The sequence below is a fragment of the Corvus moneduloides genome, chromosome 7 (assembly GCF_009650955.1).
Source record: "Corvus moneduloides isolate bCorMon1 chromosome 7, bCorMon1.pri, whole genome shotgun sequence".
In the NCBI taxonomy this organism is placed as follows: Eukaryota; Metazoa; Chordata; class Aves; order Passeriformes; family Corvidae; genus Corvus; species Corvus moneduloides.
The window spans coordinates 27,318,745-27,344,228 of NC_045482.1; the positions used below are offsets into that span (position 1 = coordinate 27,318,745).

General features: G+C 39.7%; 1 protein-coding gene across 2 annotated transcripts in view; it reads left to right on the forward strand.

Annotated features, from left to right (window-relative positions):
- The first annotated feature begins 2,131 nt into the window (after positions 1–2,131).
- Positions 2,132–25,484, forward strand: part of RALB (RAS like proto-oncogene B) — a 49,041-nt gene continuing 25,688 nt past the window's right edge. Inside the window, exon 1 of one of the 2 annotated variants that reach the window (XM_032115413.1) lies at positions 2,132–2,223. The gene's annotated coding sequence lies outside the window, so the exon portion shown is untranslated. Of the gene's footprint in view, positions 2,224–23,827; positions 23,932–25,484 lie in introns of those variants that run through there. The other variant, XM_032115412.1, reaches the window with a different exon arrangement.

Consider the following 25,484-nt stretch of genomic DNA (forward strand, 5'->3'; position numbering starts at 1 on the left):
ATTTCCTGCAGATTCAGAATAGGAACATGATGCAGGCAGTACCCACCTCCTCAGAGCTTGGGGTGAGCAATGACCCAGGTGCTGCAGACAGATGTTCACTGGAGAGTAACCTTCTTGGGGCCACAGAGGAGTACGAGCACACCAGAGATGCCCCTGCCCTCTTCATGGCAAGGAACAGTTCCCGCTCCCTTGTCTTATGAACACTTAAAATTATGGTTTGCAGTCCAGTATGTGAATACATGAAATGTCCAATTCAAATCCAGAGCTGTGACAAGCCTTTGCTCTTTTAGGAAATCTTTTCAAATCCAGGTGATCACCTATGTAGGTTTTATAGTACTACTAAAAATCAAGGTGAGAGCAGAGAAAGAGAAATATACATGTAAACTGTATCACAGTTTTTTTAGAACAACTTCCCAAATTCTACAAAAATTAATGTATTGGTGATCTTAAGTCACACTCCTCAAACTCAGAAACAATTTGAGAAGTAGCTGATCCTTACTAGACAGAACAACTCCAGATCCTTCATTCCAGAGTACAAGTAGCTAAAAAATCCCGGAATCTTTATGAAGAAAATGGTTCTGTGCTCTGGTTTATTCTACTACTACTGCTGTTTATTTGGGAGATGCATCACTGCTGGATAAATGAGCATTGATAATACTACCATCTGTTTAATAAATATTATATTATAAAGTATTGTTCTTCCCCATCCTCTAAAATAGAACAAGTTCCTGAAATTGAAAGTCCAGTAACAAAAGGCACAAATAGAACAAGAAATCTGGCAGCAAAATATTTCTTCTTTAACAATAGAGCTGCAAGAGCAACACCCTGTTGTGCAGCTCAGTAGAAGTGTACTGACAAATACTGAAACACAAAATGTCTGATCCCTAAACTGATTTAATATAAGGTTCCTCCAAATCCAAGCCATTAAATTAAAAGCCAATACAGGAGCATGAAAATGATGATAAACAATATTGTATCACTCATGGGTGGCCTTAATGCTGAGTCTGGAATGAATTGCATTAACAAAATCACTGGAAATCTTTAACATGAAAAGAAGACATTTGAAAGCTAAGCACAATGACCGCCCTAACAGAGAATGTTGCAATTCCTAACACTACATAAAAACGTTGCTTGCTTGAAATCTGGGCTAAATTTTCCTCTGAGTGTGTTTTATGGGATTATAACAGAAACAAAATTATCCTGACAACGTGAAAGAAAAATGAGTGGCTTATTAGACCAATTGATAAAGGTGGAAATGACAGAGAACCTTCCAGGCACTCAAATGCTGCTTTGGATCTGAAATAAAACCAGAAAATTTCAAAGCTAAACCCAGGTAAAGAACAATTGTGCTAAGTTAGGACTTTGCTTCAAATGTTTACTGTTTTCTTTTTTAAAGGCTGTAGACAATGACCTGGTAAATAAATTTATAGTAATATATCCCTGAAAATGGATTATTATTTCTGAAGCAGACTTGCAATTAGAAAAGGATCTAAGGAGTAAAACTTAGCCCTACAAATCTGCACAAGATCACATTGACTTTCCATGAGATTTAAAAACCTGTTTGCTTACATTGCTTTAGAAAATATTAATTGGATTCCTGAATCACTTAGATGCTTTAAAAGATTTTATTTTTGCTGAGAAAGGCAATTAGACAAGTCAGGATACTACGAAGCAGTGGATACACGTGGGTCCCTGTTGCTTACACAGACCCAGCTGTGGCTGCAGACCCAGCTGTGTTGAGGCTGGGTACATTTGCCTCAACAGAGCTGGTAATAAGCTGAAAGCTTAAAATCTGACAGAGGCAGCAATAAGTATTGCTCTGAGCTGGCTCAGTTGTAATAGGTTTCTTAGGCTAGTCCTAGTGATGATGCAAACATGGTTTTCTAAGTTTGTAATTTTTATTTATTGAAACTTTTCACTGGAAAGGCTAGGGAAGATGAATTAGAAAAGTAATTTTCTGTTATTGGCCATTCAGGATTTTTAAGCTGTTACTTTTTAAATTATCTCCAACAGTTTCCTTGTTTTTAGAATGAGTGCATGATATCATATCCTGAGCCCTTCCCTTTTCTTGTAACTTTCTGAGGCACTAGGAGGAGTCCAGCTACAGTCATCATGTGAATTGGTGTGCAAGACTGTAGTGGAGCTCCTTCTGCCACCTCCTGCCTGCCTAATTCATGCTCCTTAAGAAACTGCTGTTCTAGGACAAACAACCCTTTAAGCACAGTGAGTATCAGCTGAGAGAGCAACCAATTTATCCAGTTTGTAAAGTTGATCACTGCTCCGTGTATTTACATTTATGTGCATCTTGGGATACAAATAAAAGGACAACTTACTGTCAGTATTTGATACTGACGTGAAGAAGAGAAGGGAGTTCCCTGGCCCAGCTGGGGTGAGAAAAGCAACAGCGGCAACATGGGAGGCTCTCAGGGTGCAGAGATTGGATTAAAGGTGTGGGCTAGGTGTAGAAAAGGGCCAAGGTACATGTGCTGTGCCAGGCAACATACCTATTTGCTGTGGATGGACAGACAGACAAGAAAAAGCAGCTGCTAAAATGTATAGAGGAGCAGCTGTGGTATTGTATTAATACCATACACATGGTATTGTATTAATGCTGGATGACAAGCACCACTTGTTTATTCTTAATCTGGTTTCATACGAAGAATGTAGTAGTACTAGCTAGTAATAAGCAAAATAAAAGGAGAAGAAAAGAAATAGTTCTCTTCAGTAATCTTCACTCATCCCTAAAGCATGCAGGCCAAGTAAATATTCACAGTGAGTCATTGGCTCTTTTTAGTATAACTATAACCTGTGGTGGTGTTACTGCTGCATTTTTCCGTCTTGGTCTGTAGCTCTGAAATGCAGAGCTAAAGGCTCTGTTACTCTTGGTGGAGGACCTAAGGTTTTGTCTAGATGTCTCTGCAATGCTAATTTAGTAGAAACTAGGTAAATGTATCAATAATATAGTTATGATTTATGATTATATTTAATATATGTATGAATAAGGTAGTATGATCCATGTTTCACAGTGTAAAAAATGTTACAATGAAAGTAAATAAACGACATGCATTTATATCTACCAAGTGATAGTGTAGAACTTATTTATTAACCTAGAAAGTAGCTTTTAAAAGGATAGCGCATCTGAATTTTCTTGTCTCTGTTGTCCTCATAGAATACCAAACACTAACTTCATTCCAAGGTTGTAAAGGATTTATGACCATGCCTTACATAAAGGCCTCAATTTAGGATTAGATGGAACCAACAGAAAACAGCAGTGATATTTTTATGAATACTTAAGATAACAGTAACTGTCTTCAAAAAAGTCCTTGGTGATGTGAGCAACTATACAGGAAACACATAACCTTTGCATATGTCACTGATCACATTACTTTGTGTTTTTAATTTGCTTACTGTGGTTTTGATCAGCTCCTTCGTGGGGTGACAGCACAGTGTTAGTAAAAACCATTGCTTTTTTGTCTGCTAAATTGCACTGTGAGGTAAAAACTTCTCTTTGGTTAAAAGTTGCTGATCTAGCTAATTTTATGACAGAACATTTTCTAAACACAGTTATGATAAGAGTAGCAGGATACTTAATATATGCTGTGTGCTGCTCAGCCTCAGTAGCATCGAGAGTACTGTACTAGAGGTGACCATTGGAACACCTCCTCCAGGGTTCTGCCTCTCACAGTGACCTGTACCAGGTGCTTCTGATCCAGCTGCAGCTAAGTCCAGAGAGATCAGCTGTCAAATAGGCTTCACACGGGCTGGTTTTGCAAGCCTACCGGTTAGTAGTTGGCTTGTACTGTGCAACATGAGGGATTTGTAACTCTTTCATTTAATAGAATGTCACAGTGGATGTTCACATTTCCATAGAAATGTTTGTTGCTTGAATTCACTGAGATCTTGGTTCCAAAAATGTTATATGACCATGAGTTCAGTAAAAGTCTGGGGGTTTAGAAAAACATTCTTTTCTCTGGATTTAAATCACTGCCATTCACTTCCATTGGATATAAATTTGCTTATACATCATGGAAAAAACTCACCTTAGTCTTTCAGTTGTGTGATCTACAGAAGAATAATGATATATTTTTATTCTTACTTATAGTTTGGTCTGTCTAGTTTGTGGCTATGCTTTTTTTTTTCAACTCATAAACTTACTTCAAGAGATTCACTCACAGTTTTAGAATTCTAGGATATGTGATGTAGTCAGGCCGCCAGCTTGGCCACTTGCCCTAGATGAAGCACTCTGAATATCTCAAATCACCTCCCTGTCCCACATGTCCTTTCCTGATTTCTTACACCTGGGTATTGAGAGCTCTTGCACTCTGTGGAAAATGTCCAGATCTGCCAGCTCTATTCTGGTCCCTTTTCTCTGAGGGCAGTTTATCAGGGGCACCTATTGCTAACTCCTTGAAGAGGTAGAATTTTGCTTTCCTAAAATTCAGGGGCCTGACTTTACCCTTCACCTAACCCATGTCATCGGGGACTGCAAACTCCACCAGTGCATGATCATGGCAGCCCAGGCTGCCACCAATATTGATGTCACCAATTAGCTCACTTGTGTTGGTGACCAGCAGGTTCTGTAGTTAATTATTTTGTTGTCATCCTTAAGAAATCCAAAGATGAAAGTGATGTGAGTTTCCTTTATAGAAACTACCTAATTCTGCTCTTGTATCCTGTTTATGTACATCTTCAAAAATAAATTTTCCAGCACCTTGCATTCAAGAAATGTTAGGTGCATAGCAAATGTTTAATTAAGTAATCCCACACAGAATTTGTGAGGCAGGCTCCCTCATTTTACAGGTGAAACAGAGAGCGAGGCAGTAAATTAAGTGGTTTGCTTAATATCACACAGTGAGTCAGTGCTAATGCTGAAAATAGACTTTGTCTTCTCATTCTTTTCCCTGTATTTTAATCATCAAACTAGACTTAACTCTAAAGTTGAATGAACTCCTTAATCTATTAAAATAATTGTTCTCAATATCCTGTTGGAGTATTATATTTTAATCACCTAAGCAATGCTGAAATATTTACAAAAGTTTTCCTTGCTTAGGACCTGTTTAGTCTTTCTTGTTCAGATATTGCTTCAGGTTATCAGCTGAATATGCTGTGTTTACAGTGATCCTGAACTTCAAAAGTATAACCTAGTAGATCCCCACCAAAAAAAAAAAAAGGAATGCACTTTACAAATGCACTTAAAACTCACAGCAATCTCCTTCTGCCAAAGTAAATGTAACTTTTTTTCATACTCTCAAGAGGATAAGGCCATTCCACTTAATAATACCCATAGCTTTAATTAATGGAGTACACTAAAGTTACTGGCCCACAGAAAGCAAAAGATAGACTGCTGGTTATGCTGTCATGACTAAATGAAAATGTATCCTGAAGCACAAAAGGGCAACAGCATCTTAACAAATATGTGCTTAGAAGTGCAGTTCTGAACTGCATGCTGGGTCATCTCTGAATAAACTGCTGGAGAAAGAGATGCGATTCTTGCAGACCTGTTTAAATGAACAGTACCCCTGTTCGGGCTAATGAAATGCTCCAGCAGCTTTAGAGCTTTCCTGAGCACAGCCCACAGATTTGTTTATGCTGATAGGACATATATAAATTTTTCCAATCCTTGCCATCTCACCTGTTTGATAGTGTTCTTCAGCACAGATTGAATAAATGGCCCAGAAAATATGTACATAGGCGTAAGACTTAAAGAGGCTCAGAAAAAAAGGGAATGAAGAAATAATATTACCATGGCTTGTTCCCTATTAAACCTGAGTACTGACACAGCTATCTGTTACACAGCCTTATACAGTACTTCGTATCATACAGTATTTTTAGTGTGGGTGAGACAAGCAGCAAAAGGCTGTGGTCAGATTTTTATAAAGATTTTTATAAAGACTTTTGCCACATGTAATGAATAGGACGTTGTGGTGCAGGCAGCCTTACAACTTAACTGAAATTTAACAACAAAATACCTTAAAAATTCAACTGCTTCATTGCAGAATGCAAATAAAGCTCCTAGGTGGCAGAGTCAGTCAGTAAGCATTGGCATGCTATATTTATAGAAACAAATTTAAAGTAATTTAACATGTTGTACTTGTAAAGAAGATTGTCACATCTTGCCTACTGAATTACAGGCTAGACAGAATGTTTCAGGTAAGATGCCAAGGAGACATGTTCCAAGAAGGACATTCTGTTTCCTCTTTGGGGTCAATACTTGGAGTTTATCATGTTGTTTTCCTTTGGGGTTTATCTTCTTAAAATGTTAACTATGAGCACATTTTGCACTTTACCACTAGGGCTACGTCATCAGTGATCAACTGTCTGAGACTGACCAGAGTACCACTCCAACTTTGCTTTCAGCTTCTGCTAGAGAGTAAGAGGTTTTCCTCAGAGACTTCAGAAAATTTCCTGATGCCAAGTGATGAGCAGTTGCAAGACAGCACTGTGTCTGTGGACCTCTCGCAGGGACAGAGATGCTGCTTTTCAAAGGGTTTTTGAAAAGCAGGCAGGAGTTGTCCAGTACAAATAGAACAAAAAAGACAATTCTGTGACTTTTATAGACTTTGAAACCAAACCCAAGAAAGAAATGCAAATAGTTTTGGTGGGGGGTTTTTTTTGTAGCTCTTCATTTATGTCTCCTCTTATCTGTAGTTCCTATTATTAATCCATTAAGTGTAATGGTAATAGTGTTTGAGAAGCTGAAAATTTTAATCAAACATTAGACAATATTTGTGAAAAACAGGCTTTGAAATAAGGTGCCCTGGTGTTCTCTTCCAGATTGGGAATAGGAAGAAGAATTTGTGGTCTATGTGTCCGATCAAAACTAGCCAAACCAGTAAAAATTCAATACACAAGCATTCCATTCACGGGTAGAGATCCCTTTTCATCAACAATTCAGCTAATAGGTATGAAGAATGAGTCAGCTTGAGAAAAGCAGAAATTACTTGTGGGTAATGTGAATGAGAATGGGGGATGCATAATACAATATCACATTTGAGAAGAGTTCTGACAAAATAGGGGCCTTGAATTTTTGATGCAGAGAGAGTTATACTTGCTTCATCTATTATTGAAGAAAACAGATACAAGCCAGTTTCTATGATTAAGTAGATATTGTGCTTTTTTACATAATTAACATTATTTAAGATCCTACTTTCAGAGAAGACCTCAGTGTGTCCTGCCTACCTTAAGTAATCGGATTATTGGTCACTGCTTTCTGGCAGGTCTATTGCGGCCTCGTTCTGTTGATTCAGCACAGAAAGAAAACATTTTAAGAATGTCAGTTCTTCAGGTAGCAAGGATTATAGGCATGGTAACAGTACATGTTTGTGAAAGGCATATGCTGCCTGACTTCATTCCCCGTGACAGTAAGAGGGAAACTGGGGTACAGCCATAGTGCTACTCTGAAGAGTTCATATAGTTAATGTGTTATTCTTTAGATTTGATTCACAGAATTGAGAAAGTATTTGTGGTAATATGGTGCTTATGCGTAAGAGCCAGAAAACGAAACGGAAAAGAAAGTGAAAAGAAATGCATAATGAGGGAGTTGGCCAGTTTATTTCCCAAGCTCTTTCACTGGCCCAAGCACAGTGAAAGAGGCAAAGCTAAGCAATACAAGTAAAAAAAAAAAATCCAATATGAGTTTCCTTAAACTCTATTAATTATAAAATATGGCATTAGCAATGCAGATAAGGTAGATTTTTTTCTAACATTCCTTATTATGTGTTAACATGGCACTGTAAAGACCAAGAACCTTGGATCACACCACTTGCAAAATACCCCTAAATGTTTCTTGTTGGAACTAGGTACAGCGAGACAAGTACAAGCCGAAATTGTAAATATCAGGGAGACCTTCTCTGTTCAATAAAACAAGCGGTTTCTGCTGAAACTAGTTTTGCTTGAGGACTAATTTGTAGTTCCAAGTGTCTTTCAGTGCTGACAGCTGAAGAAGGTAGCTTGGGGCCAGATTGTAATAATGTTCACTCCTTGATCTAATGGGCGGATGTGTTTAATTAACCTTTGTTTCTGCAGAAGCAGACATTCTGGCAAGCTGTAGGAATGCTAAAGGAGGGAAATCTAAACTTCAGTGAATCTAGGCATATTCTATATATCTAGTATTAGATAAAGAATGTTGATGTAGATAAATACTGTTTTCTAGGAGATAGATTTGTATAAGCAATTTCTGTAAAAGAAGTTTAACATGGATCCCCCTGTGGGACTATCCCTCATTAATTTCACAAGATCCAGCCATGGTCCCATTCCCTTGGGATACTTGTCTCTTATGTCTGGCACATTTTTATCCCCATCTGGGGATCAAAACACACCCTTGTTATTAGCACCATTAGTTCTTCAATTGGTGGTAGCAAAAGCATGTAGTTAAGGAGGAAATATTCTTCTCAGTATCTCTTGGATGGAGGTAGACCTGACAGCCTCATTGCTTGTTCCATGTCCTCCAGTGACTTCTCCAGATACCAAAGCTTGGACTGACCCTTCCGAGAGCTTCCTGTAAGGTGCGGATCTTAAGGTTTATAGCTAATTCTTCAGAAGGCTTATGGCAAGTCTAATGCAAAGCAGATATCCTTTGCATAAAATTGCTGAAGGCACTGTTTTTTGCTCGAAAAACTAAAGCACTGTAGATTACAATCATACAAGCACAGCAAACTCCCTGGCCACGATGTCCCTTGACTCTAATCTTTCACTAAAAAGATCACCAGCTTTGTATGAGTAGTTTTGAAAGAATGCAAATCAGAGCTTATCGTCTTTGACCTTCATCAGCTCTGCTGCCACAATAGCATCATTGTTTCCTATCTCCTCCCCTTCGTAAGTGACACCCTCCATTCCTCTCACTTCCTTTCCATTCCAAACCTTTCCGTCTGAGAGGCTTTTTAAAGCTCTGCTTTGACATCTGGTTTTGCTGCTACTGTGATCTAATTGCCAAACTCCTTCAGTCCTGGTCGTCTTAGTCTCAGTCAGCCAAGTCTCTGTTTTCACTTAAAAGGCATCTTAAGAGCTTGAACGTTGGAAATTCCTTCTACTCCTGTAGTCTAACAAACAAGGAATATTCCCCGCTGAAAGAAACATTTATGTTGCAGTATTACTGTTACTAAAACTATTCTGCAGCAACACAGTATCAATCACAAACAGCACTTTCCCCACCTCAGCACTCTGACACAACTCTTTCCTTCATAATACTGTGCAAAAATCTCCACATTGTCACAGTACAGAAGGACTAGTGCTAAGGGTGCAGTTAAATTACTAATTTACTAATCCCATGCTTTGTCCACTGGGTTTCTGTTCCAGAATGAAGTGTTGTGACAACAAATGAGGTAACCAAGGAAAAATAAAACTGGCTACAACTGTCAGGATTATGAGTCCAATATAATTCTTCAGCCTGTTCATACTGGTCTCTGTTTCTAGTAAGGACCGATGACTCCAAAAGCCACAAACTGTGTGTGAAGTTCGTGGGTGATGACGGTTTCCTTTGTAGTGTTGCCCAGTGTCTGAGACGATCCTGATAGGGTTGTGTAGCCGTGCTATGAGCAGTGTCCTCTTGCAAAGAGAAGGTTTGCACAAAGACTGAGAATGGAATAAGAGTCTTTATGTCCAGATATAAACAGTGATCTCCAGTAACAGATGACTGACTTTACTCAGAGTGCAGTCAGTGGATGCAGTCAGTCTGACACAGATGAATTTTGGAGATTCTTGACCAGCACGGTTCAAAATGCAGCCCTCTGGCCCAATCTGGTCTGTAGAATCTTCTGTCTTGTCTGAAACACCTTTTCTACGGAAATTCCAACTAGCAGGCTGCCGTCTCATCCCAAAGAGAAGGAAAGGAGTGAGGATTATTCTCAGGATGAGCTGCTGCCTCATCCCAAAGAGAAGGAAATGTGGGTGCTCCCTGATACAGAGAAGTTGTTGCTGTGCTTCTGTCTGAATGATTCTGTGAGTGCTTGGACATTCGAAAGAGACACTCCTAGATAGCCTGCTGCCTTATCTCCTTGTTGGGCAGGTAAGAACAGCAGCACTCCTCCACCACTGCTGTTCTCATTTGCTACTTTTTTGGGGATGGGGAGGAAGGACGGGGCACAGAGTAGGGAGCAAGGGACAGATTTTCCTCTGCAGCCTGTTGCTCCACCCAGCCTTCCCTTCAAGCCTGATTCACTGCCCAAGTATGACAGTGTGAATGGTAGGAGGTATGAAATCACAGTGCTGAACTGCTATTGATTGTCATCTCAGTCAAGCTAAAGGGTACTTCTCCGGATTTTGAATGGCAGTTAATTATATTTTTCCTCTTTGGAAGTAGTATACACTTCTTTCTTTTGTTAGAATGTCTGATAATGGCAGGGGATTTTTCTGAAGGTAATCTTGGAACAAAAAGGCAGCTCCAGGCACTCTGTAAGAAGCCAAATACAAGGGAAGGGTGGAGCGAAGTTGCCGTTTGATAATAGGAATAGTCTACAAGAAAGTTTCCTTATCTCTCTTCAATGCTTGTTTTTCAGAAAGTAACTGTGATGAAAAGGCAGCAACTATTCTTCTCTGAATGTAAAATCTTTTCTGATAAGATTTCTGGAAGAACTCACAATGCTATCTTCATTCGAATCCTTCCTAAGATCTATTTCTTCCACAACGTGTTTCTATGCTAATCCACTAGGCGTTGCTATTTACATCTTTAAAAAGCACACAGTACTTAACCTGGACACATTGTAAATTAAGAATGACTAAGTGCATGCATGTCCCATAGGAAAGCACAGTCCCTGGGAAGAAATCTATTGCCTCCTGGCAGTAGTTCTCTATATTGTGTTTTTATTACTTATTGTTGATTATAATCTCTACAGGGAAGGGGTGTTCGTCTTTAAGCATCATTTATGCCTTTTAAGGCATCATTTATGTCTGTAACTTTCTGTAATCACAGAATATTCTGAGTTGGAAGCGACCCATAAGGATCACTCAGTCCAACTTTTAGGTGAATGGCCCATCTGGGGATCAAACCACGCCCTTGTTATTAACAGCATACTCTGACCAACTGAGCTAATTGTGAAGATCAAGAAGGAAACAAGAAGTAATTTTACAATACAAATTAGCTCCATCTTGAATATCTGTCAAACTCTACTCTGCCATCTCAATGTATGTCTAGATTTGGTGCTAAAATCACTGGCATATAATATGGTCATAGCTCTTGAAACGAAGAGGACTGAAGGGGAGAGGAGACCAGTAATGCTGTTTCTAATAGATTCATTCCCAGCATCTTAGACTATGCAAACATTAAATAAGGCTTAATCTTCTCTTCAGGACAAGCTGAGTCTATGCTGCCTTGTGCTATAGGCTGCTAATGTAGCTCAGAAAAGCCCATCTGCTGTGTAACAGTGTAAAAAGCTTCCGAAACCAGGCACTATTCTAGTGAGGTCACAACTTCATGAAATTACATTTGGCCTCTTATTTAGGCTAATATTTATTTGGGGTTGCATTAAATTCTTGCTCTACAGTAGCATTTTTTTCAGTGAAAACTTTGGGAAACTTCCGTGATTTACTCTGTGAAAAACTGCATGGAGAGACTATTTCCTCTAAGTCATCACTGGGAAAAGTCCATTACTACAGAGGTGAAACATGTAATTGTGACAACTAGAATTGAAAGAAAATAACTACAACTGTAGGTATTTTGAACATACTCAAATTTTTGTAGGTGTATTGAACATACCCAAATCTGTTGATACAGCATATTTCAAATCCAAAGGTGTCAAAACCATTGTTTTCCAAAATTGTAGTAAATCTGTATGTCCAAAATATTACATTGCTATAATAATTATCATAACTTTAATTACAGACTGGTCCTTCACAACCAAAATACTCACTACTAGATAAAACATGGCAGTTATTTATACAACAGAGGAGAAGAAAGAAATAAGGTTACTACATCCACCAGAAATGTCTGGACCCTCTATTTTTTAGCAGTGTGTGGATATCTGTCTGCACTGTATTCTGGCAAGGAAGCCCTGCCAGAAGAGGCAAAGGATGTTGTAGAGGTAGCAAGCTTGGAGCCAGGAAGGAAGGCAATACTTCCTGACACTCGTTAGCAATCTCAGAGGAAGGAGAGCATCCTGCCTAGTCATGCTAATTCAGCTAAAGGGTCCTTACTAACACAGCAAATCCCTTACCCATCCTTGTTGAAGCAGAAGGATATTCAGATTTGGTTAGGAAAAAGAAGGCATGATTTCGGATAATGCTGTGCAAAGCACCCACTAAACTTCACTCTCCTATACTGTGACCTTCTAATTCGCCCAAGGGAGATGTGAAATGGAGAACCTGAGGACTTACCTGTCTCTGTTTTGTCTTCCTTTATCAAGCACACTTGGTCAGTTTTCACCTTTTTGTGCCATGCCTTGCCTTAAATATTTATGCCATGTTCCATTTAAATTCTCAGCTGAGAACTTTCCTCCTTTCAGCTGCACAACTGCTGCACACTAGTTGATAATTTGTGAATTTCAAATATATTTAGAGTGACTAAGTGGCAGAGTTTGAAAAACAATGGTTTGTCCTTATACACAGAACTGCCATATCCCCTAAGCCAAGGTGATTCCTCAGAGTTCAGCCTCTTGTGCCCTATTACTCTTTCACTTCTTGTCTAGCAATTGCCAGTTCCACAGACAGTTTTTGTAGAATTAATGTTTCAAGAACCCACCACAGTTAATCACATAGTTTATTGTTTTAATTGTTTAGTAGTGGATTTGGTTGTCTTTTTAGACAATTGGTCACAACTGGGAGCTTAAATGGCAGATTTAAAGCTGTCAGCCTCATGAGGCAATTCCACACAAAGTTGTTACTATTAGCAACATTAAATTCCAAAAATCTTGTTAAATCTTTGTTAAATAATATAAATTGAACTTGGTATATGCTCAAACCAGTGTAAATAACAAGTTATAAAGATTAGAATACATTAAAAAAAACCCACAAAAAACCAAAACAAACCAAAAAACCCACAGCAAAAACCTGAGAAAGGAAAAACACACAAAGAAGAAAGGTGATATTAGGCTAAATTCTCAGACTATGTTCCATTATTATTACTGTTACCATTTATCAAGAACTTTCAAGCCAGTTCTGATACTTCTTCCCTTTGAGTTTGTAACTTTGACTGTTATGTTCTCAACTGCCATGTTCTTACCTAAACTTTCCCTCTTAAAAGTTTCTTTGTCCACATTATTTCTGGTCAGATTTGAATCAGCAAAGCAGAACATTTCCTGTCCTTGGTAGGATGAACCCACACTGGATATGAGGAGACTGTGTCAACACTAACAGGATGCAGGCCAGGAAACACTGCATTTTATTAACAGGAACTTCAACAAGAGTGGCAAAATTTTGGCAGAATTAGAATGAAATGGTTGTACATGGAACAGAATAAGAGCCGGAACTAGAACATTTTTTATATAACTAAAGCAAGGCTGCCAGCAGACTGGTTTGGTAGATTTGGAAAACATCAGGAGCATATGAGAAAAAGGTTCAGCTCAAAACTTAGGGTTTGAAATAGAGCTCTGGCTGCCCAAATAACTGGAGCTGTGTCTTCAGCAGGCTGGAAAAGTATACTTTAGTGAGTTGAGAATACAAATGAGTTATATCCTGGAGCAATGAGCCACTGAAACTCTCCTGAAAAATGAATAGTCAAAAGTTTGGAATTAACAAAAACGGAGTTAGAATTAATATTGGTCAATAAGAATAAAAACGGACTCAAATTCTCCTGCTGGAACACAAAGCATGCTTCTCAGAGAGCTAAAAGTGCACATGGACCAAAATACAAATAGGAAATAGCTCTGTGGTGTGGATCTAAAATAGGATCAGGAGTAGCCACGAGTGTGCAGCCTTCTAATGTATTGTAGCTCTGTCTGCTGCTCAGCACTTTCTAATCTGGACTAGCATGTTTTCGCACCTCTTCTAGCAGCAACTTTAGAGTCTCTCCATGATCCAAACCTGTGACACAGCAAGACTGATTTTTTTGAAATTTGCTAGATGGAGAAGGAATGTATATCCTAAAAAGCTGACAGATGTTTTCTTGGTCACCTTTAAAGGTTGGTCTTCCCCTTAATTATGGCTATATACTGAAAGAAGTCTCTAAAGGGATAGGTAAGCATGGTCCTCCATTAGCTGTCCAGAAAAGCACAAAAAGCCTTATTTCTTCTGTAGCCAAAAACTTACATTTAGATTGAGGGAGATGGAAACCATCTTTTTAGAGAAATAAGTTTTACAGCTCTTTTCATTGTTGATTTGTGACCTGGAGATCTGTAAAATCATGCAGTATCCTCCTTTATGACAGCTGTATTTATAACAACTGACATGGTAAGGGGGCAGCCGTTTAATAAAAGCTTTTAGAAGGGAGGAGATGAAAGTTGCTGGTGAAATTGATGCTGTAGATGCGGTGACCAAGGACAAAGCATGGCAATCACACCTTGTTTTTACACTTGTGGCTTTTGGGAACTGACAGGAAAGAATATTTTTGATTTATACCCATTTCTGAGAAGCAGACCTGATAATTATCAGTTCACAGTTCACCTGTGTCATGCAACGGCTATGTCAAAAGCCAACAGTTAAACTACATGTCAGAAGGAACTTGTGTGCAGAGTCACCCCATGAGGACAGCTTTAAACCAAGCTGGAAAATTCTGGGGATGAGACAGAGTGTTTCCCACGCTGTCATCAAGCTGTTGAATAAATCTCATTTGCTTTTAACCAGAATAGACTCCTGTATTTGAGGTCTCTTAAGGCCCTCTGGAATCATATAACAATGATTCCTAACCTTTAATGCAGATAATCATTCTTCTAACACAGGTAAAATTCCTAACTGAATCCTTTACTTCTATTTGCAAAATAGTTCCCCACCATAAGTTTGGTGGTTTTTTTCATGCTGAAATCTTCACCTGCTTCTACTTTTTAATTGCCTTGTTTGCATGTCAAGAACTAAGAAATGAAACTTCCATCAGATACATAGAACCTTAATGGCAGAAAAGCTGGCTATAGGTAAGTGAAACTGAAAACTTTTGTAAAATCACAGCTGTCTCTGGGCAAGAAATTGTAAGAATTGTAAAGATGAACTCAATTCCAGTAAATTATTAAAGATGAGTCCTGAAGTTTAAGGAAATCTTAATTCTGCAAGCAGAATAGTGCTGCAACTCTTTCTGGCATGATTCAGACTGTATTTAGAATTGGTAGCTTGGACCTATCTCAATTAATATACAACAAAATAAGAAAGTGCAAATCAGTAAGTGGAAAAGGAATTGAGTTTTACCATCTTTTCCTGAATTTAAAGTTTCCCAAATTATCCCCAAAAAACCCTTGGAGAGGTATAAGAAAAGCCACAAGGAAACCGTTTCTGAGCTAAGAAGTCAAAGAAGCCCAGCGGATCCAAACAAAGGATTCTTTACATGCTGAAAAGAGGGATTCAGCAGGTGGTCACATTGCTTAGGCTCTGTGAAAGGAAACTGAAAAGGCAGAACTACATCAAGCTGAATCCAGCATGGACGTGACATGACTGTTGCATTTTGCATCTGACATAATGGATATCTGCAGCCACAATGGCCAAATCCATGGCACTCTTGCTTTCCAAAGAGCATTAAGGACTGCTCCTTTTTTTGGACGGAACTGAAGGAAGATTCCACATTAATTTCGATGCATTGTGCACTGCTTCCAGAGAATGGAAAAATAATATTATGGGCCACCTCTCCGTTATGTGACCATTCTCTAGTGATTAAATCTGTATCAATTGACATTAGGCATTTTGCAGATGTTTTCACAGACAGGAATTGGTACAGAAGAAAAAAGGCAGGGGAAATGCAGGCCTTGTATGTCTTACGACCTGGTTATAATTCCATTTAAAATGTTAGTGAACTATTGCATAGAAAATGGAAAACCTAAAAAAATTGCAAGAGTTATGAAGGGAATAACTGTAGTTATGTGAGCCAGATCAAACCAATTCATTTTCTGCTACTGAAAATCTGATCAGGAAAAATAGGCTAAAGGTTTGTTGTTGCCCTTCAAGAAATCCAGCTTTAAGATGAAATTCATGCCTGAGTGCAGCGAAGCAATTTCGAAAAGTCAAAGTTTGATTTATTGTTCTCTGAAAGGCTGGGTAAAACTTCTTCCTAAAGATCTCAAAGTTACACAAAGGTGTTTTGTATGATTAAAGGCAATCATAGTTCTCAAGGACTTTCAGAAGATGTACACCTAGGTTTATTTCCTACTGTAAATTTTAGGTTTTCCTTCTGAATAGATGGAACTTCTTGCATTAATTTGTTCAACATTTGCATTACAGACACTGATTCAGCAGTAGTACAGGTGCAGATTTGCAGTATATGATATACACAGATTCTGCTCTCATCCATTAAAATGTCAAAACAAGAAAACAAGATTTGAGAAAGCCAAGATATGACACTGTTCAATAAACTGTAGTTTATCAAAAAATGTCAAAAGAAGCCATTCTTTGGCCATTCTGTTCTAGGCAAATCTGTAACACAGCTTGCAAGGTCTTGAAACATGGTCCTGCAATGGAAAGGAAAAGCCAGACAAAAATAAAGCAAATATTCACTGTTTCTCAGTAACCAGCTTCTTTTAGGCTGCAAATGTTAGATGAATTTGGGATTTCAATTATTTATTTTGAGGAGATTAGCCTAGGTAGAAGAGTGGGTGGATTTGTTTGTGACTGCATAATGCAGTTCTCTTGTGCTACAAATCCAGTGGAGCTTCAATGAATGTTGGGGACAAGAAGAATTTCTGACTCTTAAACACTATTTTAGGTGCGCAAAATCACAACAGCTTCAATATTTAAATTATAAATGTATATATACCCACATAGATATACATATCTCTCTCCCCTCATAGGTTCTTTTCTCCTCATATTTCCTCTTTGCTTGCCCTCATTACCCACAGTATCAGAAGTCTCAACTCAGAGCTTCCTGGCTCTTGGCAGTTTAGTCTTCATTTTACTGCAGTGCTCCTGTTCTAATTTTTATAGTATTCCAGAAATACACCATAATGAAATAACAAAACTTGAGGATTGAAGAGAAGCTTATGCCGTGGTTGTGAACTGTCTGAGAGAGTCCTGTACTTATATTTTGGCCAAGGTACATTACTTTTGTAGACTGAGGACCCCAAAAATCTGTACAGCTCCTCCCAAGCTTTTCCAAAGGAATAGGAAATTTACTGTCAATTGCATCAGAAGACAGAATGAAGTGGGGTTTTTTTATTTACAATGTGCTTATTAATGAGTTAGCAGATTAAATATTGATTAAACCTATTAATATATTGGATCACAATTTGCTACTAGTGACATAATTAGCTTCTAGCAAATAGTCTTTTCTAAAAAGTTAATCTCTGACTCTTCTGAGAGATCCTACGTATGCGTTACTGTTCACTGAAAAGATAAAAAACAATGCAAAAGCCCAAATGTTACGGGGTACAATGCATGCTTATTTTGAAATTACTTTCCTTAATCCTCTAATGTAAAGCATATTGTACTCTTATCTCTTTAACATGGAAAAAAGGAGGGGCTCTTTGTAGACTGTATTAGGCTATCAACCACAAATAACATGTCTTTTCTAGAAAAGAATGCTGTGTAAACTAACACATGAACACTCAGCTCAGTAGTGGAAATTTCTCAAATGCAGCAATATTATCATATGACTATTATGTGCTTAACAAGCTCTATAATTGAGGATAACATAATGTCATAACAATATGATGCTTACATTAATGTATTCATAGGCACACAAACTTCCTCATAAACTTCACTGGTGGAATAAGTTCCTACAGGTTTCCTACAATACCCAGCTTACCCACTTTTTTAAGGCTTTCACCTCTGTATTTAAATACAGGACCTAACAAACAGTGAAGCATTATATCATGTAAATTTAGGGAGTAGTATCTGTAGCAAAGTGCAGCTGAAGAGGAATTTTTGTAGACAAAATTTGTAGCCAGTTGTTTCACCTTCCAAACCACTTCACACAGAACTTCCAGAAGAGATTTTCCATTCAAGTTCCCATTTAGACCTTCTTTAATTAGACATTTCCCAGAACAATAGTGTAAAGTTATGTTGTAAGTACAAAAAAAGTCTGATTTTTTTTAGCTGAGTCATGTCAGAGTTTATTCTAGAAGGAGTGCCATTCACGAATAGGTAAAATACTGTCATAACAAAAACTCTGTTACAAAATTCAGTTGCCAAGATCTCTCTGCTAAATTGTTTGGTGCTTTAGAAAAAAAAAAATTCTATTGCCACCTAAATAGTGAAGGGGCATCAAAGCTCCCAAACATGTGCAAAAGATGTTGTGATTAAACACGGAAAAAGGAAAACTGCACTGATGGCAATGAAGATAGCAGACTAAAAATGAAGGGCTTTCATAGTCAGAATATGTTTACATTAAAAAATTATCTGGTTTAATTTTCAGAAGGACATTTTAACCTCATTCTAAGTTACATCAACTTAATTAGAGCTTGTAGGCAGAAGTAGGTACTTAAAAATATTATAATTTTAATTGCAAAATCTTTTTCTTTCTGAAGTATTGCTCCCACACTGCTAGAATGCTGGCTGCTATAAAAGCCAGTAATTTTTATTATTAATCAAATATATTTCTCAATAATGTAATCTGGAAAATTTTATTTAAAAATAAGGGGTACAAGATCTGTTAGCATGAATTTTTTTCAAGTATGCTCACATCACCTTCCAACAGCAGCTATTCAACAAGGTAGCACTGTTCAGCTCAGGGAGGTAAATCTTCAACGGTGTGTTACTGCTTATCATTCTGAAAAAAATTTCCTGCCTTATCTATTTTTGTAATAATTCATGTTTTTACCAAACTGGCTTCAGTGTGATCTGGAAGACAGTAAGGCACACTTTCTATTCTACATTTAACTGGTAAAGCTTTACTTAATGCATCTGCTTCAGCAGTACACTTCAGGAAACACGGGCCAGCTGGAGGGAGTCCAAAAGGGAAGGAGAGCGATTGGCAATTGGGAAACATGACCTACAAAAAACAACTGCAAAACCAGGTGTTATTTGGAGCGGGAAAAGAACTCCAAAGAGTGAAAAAAATAATGATTTTTGAATATTTATCATATGGATGCAAAAAAGGGGAAAAAAAATACAGCTATGTCCAGTATGCAACTAATTATTATGCTTAATCTGCAGAAAGTGACATTTAAGGTAAATGTTGTTGGCTTTTTTCTTATGATAAAGTAGTCCAGTATTTTAAACAAACTGCTATTATAATACCACAATCTTAACTGCATTTTTTAAAATTGCATGCCAAAAATTATGCATGTGTAACTGATCTTGGCTTTGGGCCATGGAATGACCTCTTCTAACTCTTTGTTGACCCTTTATTTTCTTTTGATTCTTGGCTATCAAGTTATTTACAATAAACTTAGCTCCTTCTGTAAAAGTTCCAAGATCAGGCCCTAAATCTGTCATGGTGTTGATAATCATGACGATCAAAAGTGTAACACTTGTAAAACTGGAATGTGAAATCCCTTACCTCACAAAATGTCAGTGAGAATCTCCTTAAAAATGACCTTGTGATACGATCCTGACAAATCCCAGCTGTATCTGAAATGGAAAGGTTATTTGACAGTGAACTTTATTTTAGTGTGGTGACTTCCGGCTGTTTGTAACAAAAATAAAGTGAATGGTACAGTCAAAACACCATAATGTCCTACAAGACCAAAACCGGAGTCATATTTCATTTACTATTGCTTGTTTCAAATATATTTTAGTTTATTGCTTTATGGTTTTTGAATGCTGAAGTTCATAAATCATGGTAAGGTCAGCTGCATTCTCTTAAGTATATAAATAATCTGTAAAATGTACTTCTTGTTAGGCTAACCTTGCCCAAAGAGAAAATCATCTTTGACTACATTATTTTTAATTTAGAACAAACTCTGAGTGCACACTATGTATATATACCTCTTCTTACAAGTTATCTGAGCCTAGACTAGCTCTGGCTACTCAACTCTGCACATACAAAAAACTGTGTATTTTGGGAACAAACAGGACATCACAGCATTCTAGATAACACAATCGAATTGGGGGTTTTTCTGTTTCCCCAAGCATTCTTCTGTTTCCCCAAGCTTTCTTCTGTTCTTCCCAATCTTACACTAGCATTCATTTGGATTGAAAATTGGTTTTTAAAAGTAGGATAAAAAAAGTTAGAGTGGCTTTGGATTGATGGAGTACGTTAATAAAAATTTGTGCATCTGGTCACCTTCACTGAACCCTTGCTTTGTGCTGCACAGGTGCTATAAGGGACTGGCCAAGTGTAACTAAGAATTCCTTCAGAGGGACAAAACCTCCCTGCTGCTTTAGCCTGTTCTTATGCTACTGGCACAGCCACAGTGCAGGAGATGAGGCAGGACCACTACCTTTTCTCCAGTGACCCTAATTTCTTTGTGGTTATCACTGGCAGCCGTTCCTATCTCAGTCTTTGTAAACTGAGACTGGGGTAAAAGCTGTGAATCAAGTACCTGTCCTGCCATAGTCCCTCAACAGCATTCAGATGTCAGCATTCTCTGCTTCAGATTTCTTGTATTTTTCAAGATTGCAAATTACATCACTAAATCTGCAGACTGACTTCTTAGGTAGCACTGATTCCCTTCCAATGTGAACACTATCAAAGAAGAACCAGGTGTGAAAATGGTGGGAAAAGAGCTAAATATCTGGGATTTACATCTTTCCCATCACCAGTTTCTGGAACTCACTTCAGCTAATTTCTATTTAGAACTGCTCAGAAGGGAAGCATGAGTTCTAATCTTTGCAAAGAAAAAATATTTACTGTTCAGTCATCCCACCACACTTACTGTTTATGACTCTGGCAGTGACACACAGTGCCCTGTTACATTCTTAGCGGGTTAGAAACTAAAGATCTGCATGAAAAATACTGTTCCCATCTCCAGGAATTTGCAGTTTAAAACATGTTATGGCAGGATAAAGCAACAGCTGGAGACAAATTTTTCCATCTCTACTGCAATTTTACTTGTTTAGAAAGTGAAAGCACATAGAATAAAATAAATGCAATATAAATGACAATGAAAAAGAATTTTCTCCCCTAAATTGTTCTATAGAATTTTTCTTCCTAAAGTACTGAAGCAAAAAATATATCTGTAACCATGGAGATTATACTAGGCAACATGCATAATAATTCAAAATGTGGCATCACACAAATGTTCTTTGTCATGAGTGGATTACTACAAAGAAGGAGATTTCCCTTAAACAATTTTCAGAAGCAGGGTAGATGTGGTTCATTTCTCGACCCTCTTTTCTGCAAGGGGAAAGGGGAAGTGTCAGCACTGTGATATGTGCAGGAGAGTTGTATTGTGTTCAGCTTGAAAAGACTCAGCTTCCCAGGTACTTGGTAGTTTTTAATCATAGACACAATTTGCTGAAAATGTTTATCTTCTGTGAATCGTCACATCAGAGCAATGAATCCACCACACTGCCTGCGTGGCATGAAAGATGGCTGTGGCAACACAGTTACAGGGTAAATAGTAAACAGTTCTAATTAATTTTTGCTTGGGTCTTCTTGGGTTTGTTCATTTGTTTTTAGAACTACAAACAAATGTACAAAATCTATATTAAAAACCATTCTTGTTTAATCCTAGAAATACCACGAATTGGCTAATTTGTTACCTATAAAACAGGATTCTTTCTCATTTGGCAATATTTTTTTCTCTGCTTATTCTTTCTCTGTGTGGATGGCATCAAATAGCAAATAGCTCTCAGTCTGCCAGCTTCTAGTGCAGGATGAATATTGATGCAGTTCTGATACAATCTATAAGGCAGAGGGAAAGAATTGCTGCAATCAGGACCTTTCATAATACCTTAATTTCATAATTTCACTTTTTCCTCCTAAGGAGTTAACTAAAATCTGGTGGTTTGCAGTTTGAGTTAGGAAGAGAAAATGATGATGATGCAAGGATGATGTAAATCCTGTTTACTTACAAAAAACATAGAAAATGTTGTTTCCTTGAGAAGAGGAAAAATTCAGAAGATACTTCCTTTTTATGCAGTCCTGAAGTACTCAGCTGTTTCTCAGAGCCACACAACTACTTCTTTTTTCTGCCTTTGCAACTTCTTTTTTCTAGTCCCTGGCATTTTTTCCCAACCCTGAAATTACAGATTTTAGTAAATCTCTTTCAAATTCCTCCTCCATGTTATTTAGCTTTGGCAATAGGCCATTGTTTCACCTATCACTTTTTTAAGGATGAAATTTTTTTTGCATTTATTTTAAGTGACAGGCCTTTTTTATGCTCTCCAACTTGAAAATGCAATTTCATGCAGACATCCGCAGATAGAGCTAGAATGTAATTAATTCTTTCCCTTTCTCTTCTGCAGGAGGCCACATAGAAGCCCAGTGTGAAAGCAGGAATTAATACAGTTATTTAATGTATTACTTTTGTCCCACAGGAGCTGAACCCCCAGAGATCAGTGGTAGTCATAATTTCCATCGTTTCCCAAAGTGGGTGTTATCATGCAAAGCATGTTTTTCTCAAAGGAATAATTTTATCCAACATATTCACTCTTAAATTTAGTGTGTGGAATTCAAATAGGTCAACATTGAAACCTAGAAAAATTAAGCAAATTAAAGCAATGAGAAAATGTATGTTTTCTTTTGTAACTGGCAAGATAGCTGTGCCTGACCGTGTGATTAATAACATTAGAAATGGCCAGAGAGAATTTGGATTTGGGAACTGATAAAGACTTGAAGAAATAATCACAGTAAATACAGCGATAGCTATTATTTTCTTTTCCTGAGCAGTGAAAACTGCTCTGTGCTGCACACACGTGACAGTATTGCAACTCAATGGTTTAATAAAGCACTCAGCACTCCCAACCCTTATAAGTCAAATCAGGGACACTTCCATTCCTTTGCATTCTGACTTCAGACTTAATTTCTGCATCCACTGGTAGAATTTGCACTAAAATATGTGATGTATTTAAGACAGAGCCCTTCCTAACTTCTTTTCTTCCCCCTGCACTCAGCGCTGGTTAAGGTCACACCTCAAACCCTGTGTCCCCTTCTGTCCGCAGTTCAGGGAAGACACTGAGGTGCTGGAGTGAACCCAGAGAAGGGCAACAAGACCGGTGAAGGGTCTGGGGCACAGGTCTGATGAGGAGCGGCTGTGGGAGCTGGGGGTGTTTAGCCTGGAGAAAAGGAGGCTCGGGGGAGACCTTAGCACCCTCTACAACTCCCTGAAAGGAGGGTGTAGCCGGGTGCGCGTCGGCCTCTTCTCCCAGGCAGCCAGAGACAGGATGAGGAGGACAAAGCCTCAAGTGCGCCAGGTGAGGTTTGGGTGGGACATCAGGAGGAAATTCTTTACCGAAAGGGTGATTAGACATTGGAATGGGCTGCCCAGGGAGGCGGTGAACTCACCGTCTCTGGAGGTGTTTAAATAGAGACTGAACGTGGTACTCAGTGCCGTGGTCTAATTGACATTGTGGTGTTTAGTCATTGACTGGACTCGATACTCTCAGAGGTCTTTTCCAACCTAAATGATTCTGTGATTCCTTTGGGTCAAACCGAGCCTGCGGGACTCTCCACAGAGCCCGGGGGGCACAGCCGGAGGCGGCAATGGGGCGAGCAGCCTCTCCCTGCGGCTCTCGGCTGCCGCGTTCCCGAGACCGGCCCCTCACGCCGGGGGGCTCAGCCACTCACACGGCGGGACCCGCCCCTCGCGGCCCGCCCCCAATCTGATTGGCCCGTGAGCGCCACGTGACCGGCGGGCGGGCGCGCGCTCGAGTGGAGCCGGGCCCGGCGGGAGGGGCGCCGGCGAGGGCGGAAGTGCGCGGCGGGGGCGCGCGGGCGGCGGCGGCGGTGCCCCCTCAATGAGAGCCGGGGCGCGGCGGGGCCGGGGGGCGCAGCCGAGACGGGAGCCGGGCTGGAGCCGCCGCGCGGAGCCGGGCCTTAGCCCCCAGGTGAGAGCAAGCAGCCACCCTGGGATCTTCCCGCCCCAGTCTCGGGCTTGTGGGGGGCTCGGCCGTCCCGGCCTCGCGCCCTCGGTGAGGGCAGGCGGGAGTCTCCGGGTCCTGGCCGCAGCCTGGGGATGTGGCTGAGCCCCCCCGGTCCCCGTGCTCTGCGGAGAGGGAGGGAAGGAAGGTGTCACCGGGGGTGCGGGGCAGCCCCTCCCTCCCGGGTGCGTGGGGCGAGGAGAGCCTGGCGGCTTTTGCCCGGGGATTCCTCGGCCGTGGGAGAGCACCGGGAGTGGGCGAGGGGAGAGCGGGGGCAGCCGGTGACCGTCGGGCCTGCGCGGGAGCCGCAGTGGGAGGCGAGAGGCCCCGCTCGTGGATTCGACCGCTCCTGCGGCTCCCAGTGGCGCTGGGCTGAGGTGGAGCCGGGGACCGCTGTGGCTCCTGTCTACAAGTGGGACCTGGGGGAGGGAAAGGGCGAGGAGGAGCTGGCCTTGAGCGTTCCTCTGGCGGATTCCTCCCGTACAGGCTGCCCTGCCGTCGCTTGGTGCCCTCGGATAAGCGATAACGTTTCGTCTGCGCGAGATAAACAGAGGGTTTGGGATGCTGTCGGTCTCAGCTGAGCCAGAAGTTCCTGGGGGATCTCGTTTTATCTGGGTAGAGAGAGAACTCTCTGTGCCCACCTTTAACCTCCCTGCAGCCTTACTGGTGGAGGTGTTGTAGAAAGAGAAGGGTGGTGCCTGAGCGTGACCTTACCTGGAGAAGGGCAGGGAGAGAGGTGAGGCAAAGCAGCCCAGTCATGTTTCCTGAACAGCTGGTGGAGGCCTAACTCGGTCATTCTGCTGGAGCCCTGTTGAATCGATTCTGTTCTGAGAACAGGAGACTTAGCCTTGACTGTGTCTGGGTATTTTCATGGTGGAAGGGAACAAGGAGACCGCACCTGTACAAGGAGCAACCTTGTAATTTTCAAAGCTAAAGTGTGCAGGCTGAGTAGTTTTGGGTGTTGCCTTTTTTTTTTTCTAGTTCCAAGATCCTTGTTTCTCTTCTGCGGGACAGGGAAGTGCTTGTCTGTTTTCATCCTCAGAGGTACATGATTTTCAGAAAAAGCTGTCTTTTTTTTTTTTTAATGTCTTAAATACTCCCTGTCCAATTAAGGTTGTCAAAGTGAGAGTAGGAACTAACAACTGGGAGCCAGACTTGTGGTTCTTGGAAGTGATTTGCTTGAAGGCTGAAAATAATTCGATTACAGAGAATTTATTAGCAACAGCTCAATCCTACTTGAAATAGCATCTTTGCACTTATTCATGTATAGCAGACTTGCTAGAATAATTTTAACTACTTGGATTTTTGCTTATGATCAGATGATGGTAACTTACCATGCTGAAATATTTTGTATTTTTTTTCTCTAATAAATATTTCATTTAGGAATAGAATAACCTTCAGACTAGTCCTGTAAACAAGTTTCCTGTGTTAGACTTTTAGGAGTAAATTGTTTATTTTCACTTCTTTTGGAGTAAGCCAACTTGATTCTGTTTTGCATGCCTGGAAGAAAGTGAAGCTGA